The sequence below is a fragment of the Polyergus mexicanus genome, unplaced genomic scaffold (assembly GCF_030449975.1).
Source record: "Polyergus mexicanus isolate NDT 795.1 unplaced genomic scaffold, iyPolMexi1.0 SCAF_26, whole genome shotgun sequence".
In the NCBI taxonomy this organism is placed as follows: domain Eukaryota; kingdom Metazoa; phylum Arthropoda; class Insecta; order Hymenoptera; family Formicidae; genus Polyergus; species Polyergus mexicanus.
Window position 1 is genome coordinate 2,991,544 of NW_027223346.1, and position 14,049 is coordinate 3,005,592.

General features: G+C 32.8%; 1 protein-coding gene across 4 annotated transcripts in view; it reads left to right on the plus strand.

The window, feature by feature from the left end:
• Dgk (diacyl glycerol kinase 1) overlaps positions 1-14,049 on the plus strand; it is a 112,114-nt gene that overhangs the window by 13,177 nt on the left and 84,888 nt on the right. For 2 of the 4 annotated variants that reach the window (XR_011448464.1, XM_070314172.1), the window contains exon 1: positions 6,398-7,205. The exons of 1 other annotated variant lie outside the window; for it this stretch is intronic. The gene's annotated coding sequence lies outside the window, so the exon portion shown is untranslated. Of the gene's footprint in view, positions 1-6,397; positions 7,206-14,049 lie in introns of those variants that run through there. One more of the 4 variants, XM_070314173.1, reaches the window with a different exon arrangement.

The following is a 14,049-nucleotide window of genomic DNA, read 5'->3' on the forward strand; positions in this document are numbered from 1 at the left end:
TATTCGATAATCGCTAGTTCATTCGTTTACCGCTATGCGGCGCATATTGCGATATCTATACCGCATTTAATTTTTAGTCACGATGATTATATAAAGTTTACAAAGAGCGTCTAATAAGATTAAAGATATGATAACTATTTTTATTATCTTAAATTGTATGATATAACCCCCAACACAGGGGACTCAGACATTGGACTAAGAATTCTTTTAATAGTTTCCATTCTTATATAAAATCAAAAATTTGATAATAATTTTTTAACATGCAAAAGATACTTTTCAGATTTTAATAAATAAATTTTGAGATTATATGAAGACAAAAGAGAGATGTGAAAAAACTTGTATGCGTAAATCCACCACAATCTTTTTGCATATCTGAATATTTCGGATACAAAGAGATTGTGTATTTACAAAATTGCAAATTGAGTTTTTTCCTATTTCTCTTAGATATTCTTTGTCACTGAAGGAAGTCGAATGTGTACCGAAAAATTTGCAATTTATAATTTCATTATTATTATAATACAGAAAATCTATATACACACTAAATCCTGATTCTTATATGCCTAATTTCTTATTATTTTTTTCATATGTTAAAGATATTATGTCGATAAATATAAAGCGTTATTGCGTATATATTATATTGCTATGTTGCTGCAATATTATATTGCAATATTTCTGTAGGCGGACATTTTATTGTTGCTGCAATATCATAACAACGTTGCAGCAACATTTCGTAATGTTTCTGCAATGTTGCAATCTTGCAGAAAAATGTTGCTGCAATGTTGTTGCAATCTTGCGGTGCTGTATGGGACTATACATTCTGATTAACCGTTCTATATTGGTTCGCAGTAGTATATACCATTTACAGATCGGACGCCAACTCACAGCTGGCTATTCTTCATTGAGCCCTTCTTTCCGCCTTAGTACATTTTTTGGGGGGATCGCCTAGAGTAGAGAATTGCAACACTCGTTTTATCGTCCTATATAAATGTATATACATATATATGTATGCAGGGGGTATTTTCAGCGTAACAGTCCGCACGATTTTTTAGACAGTTTAAAAAAAGTTGATATAGTGAAAATTAATCTGTTTCACATAAACTATTACATGCAGTAAAAAAATTTGTAAAAAAACAGTCTTTGGTAAATGTTCGGATTAATTTATACCTCACGGATCGTTTTCATTTTTATATATATTGTAAAGGGTGTATATTCCTAAGTAAAACACGCTTTGAATTTCGTGGCGCTCTCTTCTGGTTCCAGAACAGCAATTTTGATGTTTCACAGTTTTAGCGCCTTTTCTCACGTATTATAAAGTAATATTAGGAAAAGTGAAGTTTGTGTACATTGTATTTGTAGAGCAGACGAAAAAATGTTTGTTTACATTTACGAGATAAGTACACGGTCATAGATATTTTGTCAATAATGTGTTTCATTTTATTTTTCGCAGTTTGTTAACAGCTTTTAACATACGACTACGTGAATTTCTGAATCGTGTCTTAAAAGATATTATTTATTGAATGCGTGGGCGAGGGAAGGGCTCCGCTCCTAATAATATTAAAATACTGCTGCAAATTTGATATTAAATATCAATAACACTTATTATAGCGCGTTGAATTTATCTTGAAGTTCCCTACAATATTCCGAAAAAAAATTACGTTACGCCATTTAAAAAATTTAAGGCGACATTGATTTTTTTATGAAAAAAAAAAAATAAAAAAAAAGGTTTCTCCAAATTTTTTTATTGCATGTAATAATAGTTTGCGTAAAACAGATTAATTTTCATTATGTGAACTTTTTTTTATACTGTCGGAAACGTCTCAAAAATCATGCAGTTCGTTATGCTGAACACCTTGTATATACATATATATGTATATGTATATATATATATATATATATATATATATATCGATGGTTTTAGAAAAATTTCTCTCCATTGTTATCTGCTTTGAATACTCTAGTGACAAGATTTAGTATACGTATATCCGTGATTATATCGTTAAATTTGACGCAAATAATTGCTCTTACATTTATCGTTACGTTTGCATCTATTGAATCAGATAATTACAAGAGTTTGAAGATTAATTTTTTCGTAAAACTAAGAACACTCAATATATTACTGGATTTTTTCGATTTCTGACATATATTTTTAGGATTATATTTCAGGATTAATTTGTAATCGATTGTAATCAATTTGTAATCTTTTTCATGAGAATATGATTGTACCTTTTGCAAAAATTTATTGTATATTTTGTTATTAAATATAATATTTATTACTTTAATTGCGTACATGATTAGAAGATATTGATTATATTGCATAATTTCACAAATATTAATAAAATGTGCTCCAATCTCAGTCCCTCTTGTGCTGTCAATTCAGAATGTCAACTATCATCAACGATTCTACTTCCGTCTGTCACGCCGTGTTGAACACGTGCCATTTGATGCATAGTCTGCATACGACAGGCATGTCTACGCTGATTGCCAAAATTTTCAGTCACTTACACATGTCTCTCAACCGGCCAAGTTGAGAGTAATGCGATGAATTTCTCTAAATAAAGCTGCTTGAAATAAATCTTATGCGTTTTGCGATAACATTACAAGATAATCGCATTGGTCCAAAGTCGATTGAATTTGTAACAATAATTTCCAATATCTCTAACATTTTCTGCATATTATTCACAATTTATCAATAAGCTGATCAGTATGTCAAATTAAAATAATAAAGACAGTAATAAGTACTTTGATAATTAAATCATTGTGAGAGTGTTAAAGCGAGAAAGAAGATTAGAAAAAAATATATTTAAAATTTTTTGTACATATTATATAGAGTGAATCCACACATCGTAGCTGCACATAATTAAATAGAGAACAAGGAGGCAAAGAAAATTTCCGCTGGTATTTCTGGACACCCGGGAACTAAAAGGGTGCTAAAATGGCTACATAAATAATTAGTAAACTTTGAGGTCGACGCGCCCATGAATCCTTCGTTTTATGGAATCCCATCGTCGCTTAAGATGCGATCCGTCTTATCGCCTGCTCAATGTATCGCGAAAGAGTAGATGTGTTATCAGACGCAATTTATTTTCGCGAGAGGAGAATATCGCGCGATACTACGGGCGCGATTCACCTTAAAAGATTTGCTTTCTCGGTGACGCGGAAAATTCGTCCGGAAAATACGTAGGCGACTGCCTTCGCTTTCGATTACGATCTGCTCTTGCTGCGGTCATGTACGAAAACGCATCGAACATTTCGAGGATGCCGATATGGCTGCTGGAATTTAATATGTCTCGCGTATACCTAGCGTCACGTCGACAATTTCATTCGTTATCGGACGTGCTAGGCATAAAGTATCGACCCATATTAAGTTAGCCCCCCCACCAACGCCAAATTAAATCAAATACATCAAATAATTTAGTGCTAATTATGTGCTAATTAGTTGCCGTAGTCCGAATTTTGTTGCTCAAACCGTTTAGCAGGAATTTACATTCAAAGTGGGGGGTGCTAGCTTGACATTAAGCCAGCCCCCCCCATAGTGAAAAAAATATATAGAATGCTCGAATCAAAAAATAAAATACACTAGAATTTGTTGCTATTTTGTTGCTCTAAAATAACATAAAAATATTTTTAAAAAAGTATATTATTTAATTAATACCACTATATACTCAGTCTCGCCGCGCCCTACCATTCACTTGCGCGAAGTAAAAGTAAATAAAAAAATGTATCGCTCGCATGTATTTGGTACTGAAATAATCTGTGGACAATATACTGTCGAAATATATGAGAAACTGAATTTGTTGCTCGTCTTAAAGTATTAAAAATCGATACTTTGTCGCCGCGGACCCTATACGACGCGCTTTCCTAATATATAAATTAACTAAAAGAATTTGTTGCTCGCATGTTTTTGGTATTAAAATAATCTGTGGACGATGTACTATCGAAATATATGAGAAACTGAATTTGTTGCTCGTCTTAAAGTATTAAAAATCGATACTTTGTCGCCGAGGACCCTATACGACGCGCTCTTATATTATATAAATTAACTAAAAGAATTTGTTGCTCGCATGTTTTTGGTATTAAAATAATCTGTGGACGATGTACTATCGAAATATATGAGAAACTGAATTTGTTGCTCGTCTTAAAGTATTAAAAATCGATACTTTGTCGCCGCGGACCCTATATCACGCGCTTTCCTAATATATAAATTAACTAAAAGAATTTGTTGCTCGCATGTTTTTGGTATTAAAATAATCTGTGGACAATATACTATCGAAATATATAAGAAACTGAATTTGTTGCTCCTCTTGCTTTTTTAAGAATGACGCGTTAAAGATATATGTTAAGATTACAGAGTGATCAGAGTTAAATAAAATGTAATCGTATTAATGATGATTTCGAATGCTAATAAAATAGTAAAATTAATGCGCTCAACGATTATAATTATGAAATCATTAATAATCATCAATGATGAATAATAGAAATAATCAAGGCAAAGATAATATGGTCAGTTTTAATTCTAAATATTTATATGATTATCAGATTATAAATAATTAATCAAAAAACAACTCGATTTTTCAATATCATCGGTTCCATAAATTAAAAAATAAATTGACACGCATATAGTTAATTTCGTTAATGCACATGTTTGATAATTTTCATTCTCTAAAAATGACGCGTTAAAGATGTTAAGATTACAGAGTGATCAGAGTTAAATCAGAGTACCCAAAACATGCGAGCAACAAATTCTTTTAGTTAATTTATATAATATAAGAGCGCGTCGTATAGGGTCCGCGGCGACAAAGTATCGATTTTTAATACTTTAAGACGAGCAACAAATTCAGTTTCTTATATATTTCGATAGTATATTGTCCACAGATTATTTTAGTACCAAAAACATGAGAGCAACAAATTCTTTTATTTAATTTATATAATATAAGAGCGCGTCGTATAGGGTTCGCGGCGACAAAGTATCGATTTTTAATACTTTAAGACCAGCAACAAATTCAGTTTCTTATATATTTCGATAGTACATCGTCCACAGATTATTTTAGTACCAAATACATGCGAGCGATACATTTTTTTATTTACTTTTACTTCGCGCAAGTGAATGGTACGGCGCGGCGAGACTGAGTATATAGTGGGTATTAATTAAATAATATACTTTTTTTAAAATATTTTTATGTTATTTTAGAGCAACAAAATAGCAACAAATAATACGTCTCGATAATCGCGCTTGTGCGAAGAGCGTTACGGAAAATTTAGGCTGGACGGATAGGTGGGGGGAGGGGAGGGGAATGTCGTCGAATATCTCTTCCAAGAACAGGAGCGAGCGAGTCTTTTGCGAGAAAAAAATCGTGCGCCAAAAAACCTTCGCGATACGAACAAGGATAAGATAACGAAGCTCGAGCGATACTTTTGCAATCTCGCGATTATATTTTCTGGCGAAATTATACATATAATTGAAGAAGAATCATATATTTTAAAAGAATATTAAAGTATATTGAAATACGAAACGTGTGAAAAACGCGACGCGAAGCTTCACCAATTGTGAAATTTCTCATTTAGCTGTTGGTACTCGTGGTTTCTCGCGGCATTTCAGAGACATCGATTAACGTTGACACGTCACCCTTAATTGGATTTCAGTAACATTCATAGTTTTAAAACTAACCAATCACCAATCAAGAATCGAATGACCGTGATTGGTCAATTTTACAACCATGAATATTATTAAACCTGACGTGTAAAATTAGTCGACTAACCGAACACATTTTTTTTTTCTCTTAAATAAAAATATTTTATTAGGAATGTTCATATGTGGTGTGTGAGCTGCTTTTCAGATATATTCCTCCTCGAATCTTACACATTCTATTCAACGATTATTCTCGTTGTATTATCGTTTCGCCATGAAAATTGATCGAGATTTTGTAATATAAGCTCTCTCTCTCTCTCTCTCTCTCTCTCTCTTTCTCTCGAGCCGCGCTTCTTTGTTTATATCTGAATGTTTTCATCCAACTTTTTTGAACGCTTCTCTACCGAGACGTTCGGCGACGCGGTCCTCCCCTCTCCTCACCTATCCGTCTAGCCTAAATTTTTCGTAATCGCGTCAGTCTCTTCGCACAAGCGCGAGTCTCAAGACGAATTACGGTCGCGCGCTCCGTGTTTCTCGCGTCTTTTTATCCGTCGAAAGTGAGATCTGCGTACGAACGAGTGTCGGGGGGGTCTTGTATCGAATAACAGGCGATTATCCGAGTGTAATATATTAACCCGTGTAATCGTGATTAAGGCATCTTTCGATATATATATACTCGCAAACGACAAGATTTTTCCCACGCATCTTTTATCTATCGAAAATGAATTTCACATCCGAACGAATATTCGAAATATCCGAATCGAGAGTAATTTGTAGTTTTGATATATCGACTTTATAATACGATACAACGATCGATGAATACATTATTTAACATATTTTTAGGCGCTGAAATAATTTACTCGCTGTCGTATATAATAATATTGCGTTGAAAATATAAGCGCGTCGCGTTCCACACGTTTCTACTTTAATATTCTTTAATATTGTTTTCAAATGTAATCCTTTTTTCAGAGTTATATTCACAATTTCATAAATCGAGATCGCAAAAGAGCGTCGCTCGAGCTAGTTTGATTTATCTCGCGCAGGATTCTTCGCGTACGGTTTATTTCTTGGAAGAGACGCGCTCGCTCCTTTTCCTGGAACGGATATTCGACGACGCGTTCCCCCCTCCCCATCTACTACTACTCAACCTGCCTAAATTTTCCGTAACCGTTACAGTAATCGTCGTATTGCATTAGCTGCGAGATTGAAATATTCTTTCGTATTTCTCGCCTTTTTTTATCCATCACAAGTTTATCCCGTGTATAAAGTGGATGTCGCGAGTATCGGGAATGTCGATTAGAATCACGGAAAATCGTCTCCATCCATTTATTAATACGCGATTATATGTTCTTTCATGTTTATAATCGGCATGGAAATAATTTTACCGCGTCATTGCATATGGCGGATTTTGGACTACGAGTGAAATAGTGATTACGAGAATAGTGATTATGCACGAGTGGACAAATTGATAGACTGTCTCGTCTCAATTTGAAGCGAAGGGAGCAACCGGAAACGGAAAGGATCTCGCGATGACCAGATGCGGAAAGAAGTGAGACATGCAAGGGCGGTGCATCGGTCGGTCAGTAGAATTTATTATTAAACATTTAAAATTGTCGATATAATTTTTAGTTTATGGAAACAATAGTATTGAAAAATCGGGGTTTTTTTTTTTATTAATGATTTATAGCTCATGTATAAATATTTAGAATTATAACTGACCATATTATCTTTGCCTTGATTATTTCTATTATTCGTCATTGATGATTACTGATGATTTCATAATTATAATCGTTGAGCGCATTAATTTTACTATTTTATTAGCATTCGAAATCATCATTAATACGATTACATTTTATTTAACTCTGATCACTCTGTAATCTTAACATCTTTAACGCGTCATTTTTAGAGAATGAAAATTATCAAACATGTGCATTAACGAAATTAACTATATGCGTGTCAATTTATTTTTTAATTTATGGAACCGATGATATTGAAAAATCGAGTTGTTTTTTGATTAATTATTTATAATCCGATAATCATATAAATATTTAGAATTAAAACTGACCATATTATTTTTGCCTTGATTATTTCTATTATTCGTCATTGATGATTACTGATGATTTCATAATTATAATCGTTGAGCGCATTAATTTTACTATTTTATTAGCATTCGAAATCATCATTAATACGATTACATTTTATTTAACTCTGATCACTCTGTAATCTTAACATATATCTTTAACGCGTCATTCTTAAAAAAGCAAGAGGAGCAACAAATTCAGTTTCTTATATATTTCGATAGTATATTGTCCACAGATTATTTTAATACCAAAAACATGCGAGCAACAAATTCTTTTAGTTAATTTATATAATATAAGAGCGCGTCGTATAGGGTCCGCGGCGACAAAGTATCGATTTTTAATACTTTAAGACGAGCAACAAATTCAGTTTCTCATATATTTCGACAGTATATTGTCCACAGATTATTTCAGTACCAAATACATGCGAGCGATACATTTTTTTATTTACTTTTACTTCGCGCAAGTGAATGGTAGGGCGCGGCGAGACTGAGTATATAGTGGTATTAATTAAATAATATACTTTTTTGAAAATATTTTTATGTTATTTTAGAGCAACAAAATAGCAACAAATTCTAGTGTATTTTATTTTTTGATTCGAGCTTTATATATATTTTTTTCACTATGGGGGGGGGGGGGGCTGGCTTAATGTCAAGCTAGCACCCCCCACTTTGAATGTAAATTCCTGCTAAACGGTTTGAGCAACAAAATTCGAATTACGGCAACTAATTAGCACATAATTAGCACTAAATTATTTGATGTATTTGATTTAATTTGACGTTGGTGAAGGGGCTAACTTAATATGGGTAAAGTATCGAATATACCGAGAGATTATTTAATGCTTTCGTCACGTTAATTATCGCTCAGCACGCACTCAATATAGGTATATCATTGTATTATAAATATATTATATAAGAAATTCTACACAAAGGGGGAAAAAAATCGATAATTTATTATCTTTCTGTCTTTCTTTCTCTCTTCTAAAGTTTTTATTTATTAAAAATATACATCTGTGTCTTTTTTGCCGAATTATTTCTAAATCATACTTGCTTTCATAAAATCGGCAAAACGTTATAATATTAATTATTATACATATCAGTTTGCATTTTTCTACAAATTGAAGGAAAGGTACCTGAAAGGTCAAGATGGCTTCACATTGTGGTCCATTGTATATCCATCCATTTATTTTACGCGATTATTAAACACTCACTTAATTATTTCTTAGCGAAGCAGATATTTTCCAGTCTCGTTATCGCGGCGCGTAGATATCACAGAAGCGACAGATAATATCGGCAATAATTTATCTTCGGAAGGGATGAAAAGCGATGCAGCTTTCCCTGAGGTATGCTGTGCTTTATGACTTCGAGGGAGGGAGCTGCTAGTGAAAAATTACGCTTCCGATAACGCTTGCGATGGCGCTTATACGTTGACAATAGCAAATCAGCCGTTGAGGCATTAACACTCTGCAGTCACGTTTCCTTCAGGATCAGACCTTGGCTGCGCGCATGGGTTCTTGAAATAACTCACCCCCTCCCCGTGTCCGAATTAAATTATTTGCGAGCGTTCCAAGACACGGTCGGACATTAATTCGAACGAAGCGCGTCCGCTTCCCTCGTTTTGATGCACTACGAGAGATTAGGCAATATCTCACAATCAGTCAAGAATTTTCAGCTTATTTCAACATTAATAAATTTCATTCGAAGGGGAGTAATTTGTTTAAAAAATATTTCTCTTTCTCCGAATATATATATATATATATATTTTATTGTTTTCGTTTTTGATGCAGAAGGAGAGAAAGAGAGAGATGTATACAAACTTGCAAAGTTGCAAGATTACAATAATAGTTTAGGGATTATTATATTATAATCCTTGATTAACATATCGTTTGTTAGTTTGAAATTGCACTAGTGGTATCAAAAAGTTTAATATCATATAAGTATCGCGAGGAAAACGATCGATACGCTTCTCTAGTTTTAGTGCCAATAACACCAGCATCGCTGATTCATTTAGTTTCTTCACGGTCTCCTTTATTTTATTTACAACCCCGAGGCATTTATATTTTACGGTCACTGCTTTTTACAGAATTCATACTTTAACGGAGAATAGGGGCCCTAATCAGCCAACATCAAAATTAAATCTTAGCTAAAGTAATATCCACTCTACTTTCCACAGGTAATTCGATTTTTTAAGAAAATAAAATATTTGATTTTCTTACATCTGAATTTTTATATAAATTATATATGTATATATACTCTGTGTATAGCTAAATTTTTTTTTTACATAGTATAAGTTTAATTTCGTTGAAACAATAATTGCATATGAAAATGCAAATAAACGCTACAAGCGATTAAGAAGCATCAATACCCACGTTAATATGCAGGGTATCCCATTTTAACTTTCACACTGTAATATCTCGAAAACCATGCATTTTCAAAAAAAAATGTTCCAAATACAAATTGTAGGATTTGGAGGGAGCCATCAAATGAGCTGACTAAATTTTGGGTTCTTATTTTGGACTTAATAAAACCTAATTTAATTTTCTTTAATAGAAACCTCAATTTTTTGTAATAGATTCTACACAGAAAAATAAGAAAGTTTTATTTGGTTCATTTTTTACTTAACCCCCTATAACAAGCTCAATAAGGCCTTAGACAATCCTGATCACTTTTCTCGGATGAAAGTCTTCATATCCAGTTCCAGGATCACCTTGCAGTCATTCTTTAACTTTTCAGTTTTACTTTTGACCCGAAACCCGTTTTGGGCCCAATAAGGCCCCGATAACTTTTTTTCGAATGAAAATCTTCACATCCAGTCCCAGATTTACGTAGCAATCATCCTTTAGCCTGTATGCATGGTTTATATTTTGAATCTGATCACGTTTTGAGTCTGGGGCCCGTTTTGGATCTAATAAGACCTTGATTACTTTTCTCACACGTATTCTTTCCGTACTAATGTAATTAGAATACTTGCATATAAGCATTGAATGTTAAAATACATGAAATCATGTAATACATGGAATTATTGTACGTAGTATGTAGTTTATCCATACTAATGTGATTAGAACATTTATACGATGAAATCGAGTGTTAACTTGGGACAGGACATGAAGATTTTCATTCGAAAAATTGTTATCGGGGGTTATTGGGCCCAAAACGGGCTTCGGGCCCAAAGTAAGACTGGAAGGTTAAAGGATAATTGCAAGGTGATCCTGGGACTGGATGTGAAGACTTTCATTCGAGAAAAGTGATCGGGACCTTTCGAGGCCTGATTGGGCCTGTTGGAAGGGGTTAAGTAAAAAATGACCGAAACAAAACTTTCTTATTTTTTTTTTGTAAAATACGAATCCATTGAAAAACATTGGGATTTCCATTAAAGAAAATTAAATTGGGTCTTATTGGGTCCAAAGTGGGCGCCGAAACCAAAATTTAGTCAGTTCATTTGATGAAATCTTCTGAATTGTAGGAGAAGTGAACTCGAGTTCACTTCTCCTACAATTTCTATCTGGAACATTTTTTTTTCAATGCATGATTTTCGAGATATTACGGTGTGAAAGTTAAAATGGGACACCCTGTATACATGTCGCGATAATCATTACAAAAATAATCAGCTCGCGAATTGAATAGCTACATTAAATTCATCTCATGAAAATTAAAATCGAACCCGCGCGCGCGCGAGAGAATCAGGTGTCAGTCACATAGGATCTCTGTTACGTAGATTACACGGTTTAAATCTGCGTCAGATGTGTCGGACCGACTTGCTGTTTGCTCGAATTTGCGAGATGGATATCGATCGTTGCGATATTATAGCGTAATAAATTTTAATAAGCAACGTCGAGAACGCGCCGTAGATTGTCGTTGCGTTAACAACGCTTACGCTTGTGGATGATCCCATTTCGCGCGTAAACATCCGTAATTATAGCTCGGCGGTTATAGTTCTTCGGTTCATAAAAGCGAGGGATACTATCCATCGAGAGTTTTTCATTCTCCTATATCCTCCTCTACAAACCGTTCTTTTAATATCCCTAGGTTTTAACGTCGATATTTGCCCGAATTCGCCCTTTTACACAGTTGCTTGATAACTCGCACAGGGTCAAGTAAAAGTATTTCTAGTCTAATATTTCTAGAGAAAACGACCAGCGGGAATATTACCGAGCAAAGATGCGTTAAAGAGACTAAGTAACATTTTCAATTCCATGCATTTGATATATCAAACATATTTTTAAAAAATTGAGAAATATTTCTGAACAGAATTATATACCGCGGAATATTACTCTAATGGAATTTTAATTCAAAATTTATTAGATGAGAGATATGTAATATAGAAATGCCAAGACTTTTCTCTGATATTCCCTCTGTAAAAAAAACCGGCATTAAGTTCGTCAAACAAGCAATCTCTACACAGTTAAAAAATTTCTATTAAAAAACAGATATTATATGTTCCAAACGGCCAACACAAATTTTTATAATATGGATATGTTAAATGGCAACACTAATACTACGTTAATATTTTAACACAAAATAAATACAAACCTTAAAATAATTTGAAATAAATTTTAGGTAAAATCAATATATTTTTAATGATAAAATTACCTTGGAAAAATATTATTCACGGTCTATAGTCACTCTCACTCCTATTGTATAGAATAAAATCAACATTTTTTTCTATAAATTTTAATAGATAAATCCTGTCGCTAATAATATTCAGATTTATCGAACACGATCATTAGGGCTATGTGCGTGCATTATTATCTTGTTATTCGTTTATCTATTAGTTGTTGAGGCACAATCGATTTATACGCGTTTGTGTTTTTATTTAATTTACATTGATAATGTATAGGTAACAGGTAAAATAACAGGAATTGAAATCCGTGCGAAATAAAAGAACTATTTACCGTTTACATAATTACCAATATCTAATTAATCGGAAATATTATATAAAAGTTTGTTCGTTTATCTTGCTAATATTTTACGATTAAATATAATCCGAATAATATATATACCAAATAATATAGAGTACCGACCTAATTCAGTCATTATCATGTAGCATTCTCGATGTGATTGGACATTGGTATTTCATTTTTATCTTACATATTTCATACAAATCAATACTCTTTCTTCACGATTGAATTTATTTGTATTAAACACATATTAATGATTTCATGTTGACGACCTAAAATAACGTAAAAAGAATTTGTAACTCTTTTCAAGAATTCCAGTTATTGTAACATACGTTGCTTGCAAAAGGGCCGTTTAAATAGTCGATAACGCGATTACGATAGTTTACGAAAATATCTCGGACGCAAGTAATCTCATCGATAACTATATTAATCGCGTGTAACTTATGTGTATGATGTATAAGATGCTTCGCAGCGCGAGATAATGTTAATCCTGCAATGTTACAGTCATGGTTGATATTGTTAAAAATTGATTTTTTTTTTTTTTTTGCTTGGAAAACACTTGAAAGTTTTGTATCCCTTTGACTGCTTTTAAACGTGACTTAATACGTGTAAGCTTAATATATAAGCTTCCTTCTTCATTTTTAACATAGCGTAATTTTAAAGCAACAAGAATTCATTATACACGTGGAAAACAATTGACGACTGTAATTATAAATTGAATCGATTATTTTTAACTCTGAGTTTTTCAATTAGTTTCTGCCATTCATCTGCCAAACATTCTCTAGTTTTACATGGAGATGGAAAAGATTAAATTTAGCCATGATTAAGTATCATCGTGGTTAAAATCAGGGTTGGGAAGTAACGCCGTTACCGTTACAGTTACTTTTTTTCGGTAACTGTAACGGTAATGGCGTTACAAATTTTATTTGTAACGGAAAAAGTAACTTCGTTACATTTTTCGGTAACGAGTAACGAATTTAACAGTTACTTTTATCGTTACTTTTTTCAAATTTTTTGATTTATTTAAGATATTATTCTTGCTATTGTGCGTGATAAAATTTTTATCTTAACCGTAAAGCCGTAAGCAAATCGACCAATTAGCATTCTTATTATGTTGTAAAAATGCTTGAATGTGATTGATCAACTTATGGCTCTTGCAGACCAGTGCGATGACGCGACGCGCGATATCCAATGAGAGCTTTATCTTTTCGGAAAAGCAGAGCTCTCATTTAATACCAGTTCTAAGTACCTTGCAACGAAAATTAGAAAATCTCAATAAATCTGACCTTATAGATTGCCATTCATTAGTTGAAGCTATTCAGCAAGGTTTAAATAAAAGGTAACTTATTAATTTGATTAATACATATGTTATTTAATTTTAAATAAGGATTTAATTGAAAAATATTATTTTATTTTAAACTATTGATTCAAAAGTATTAATTTCAATA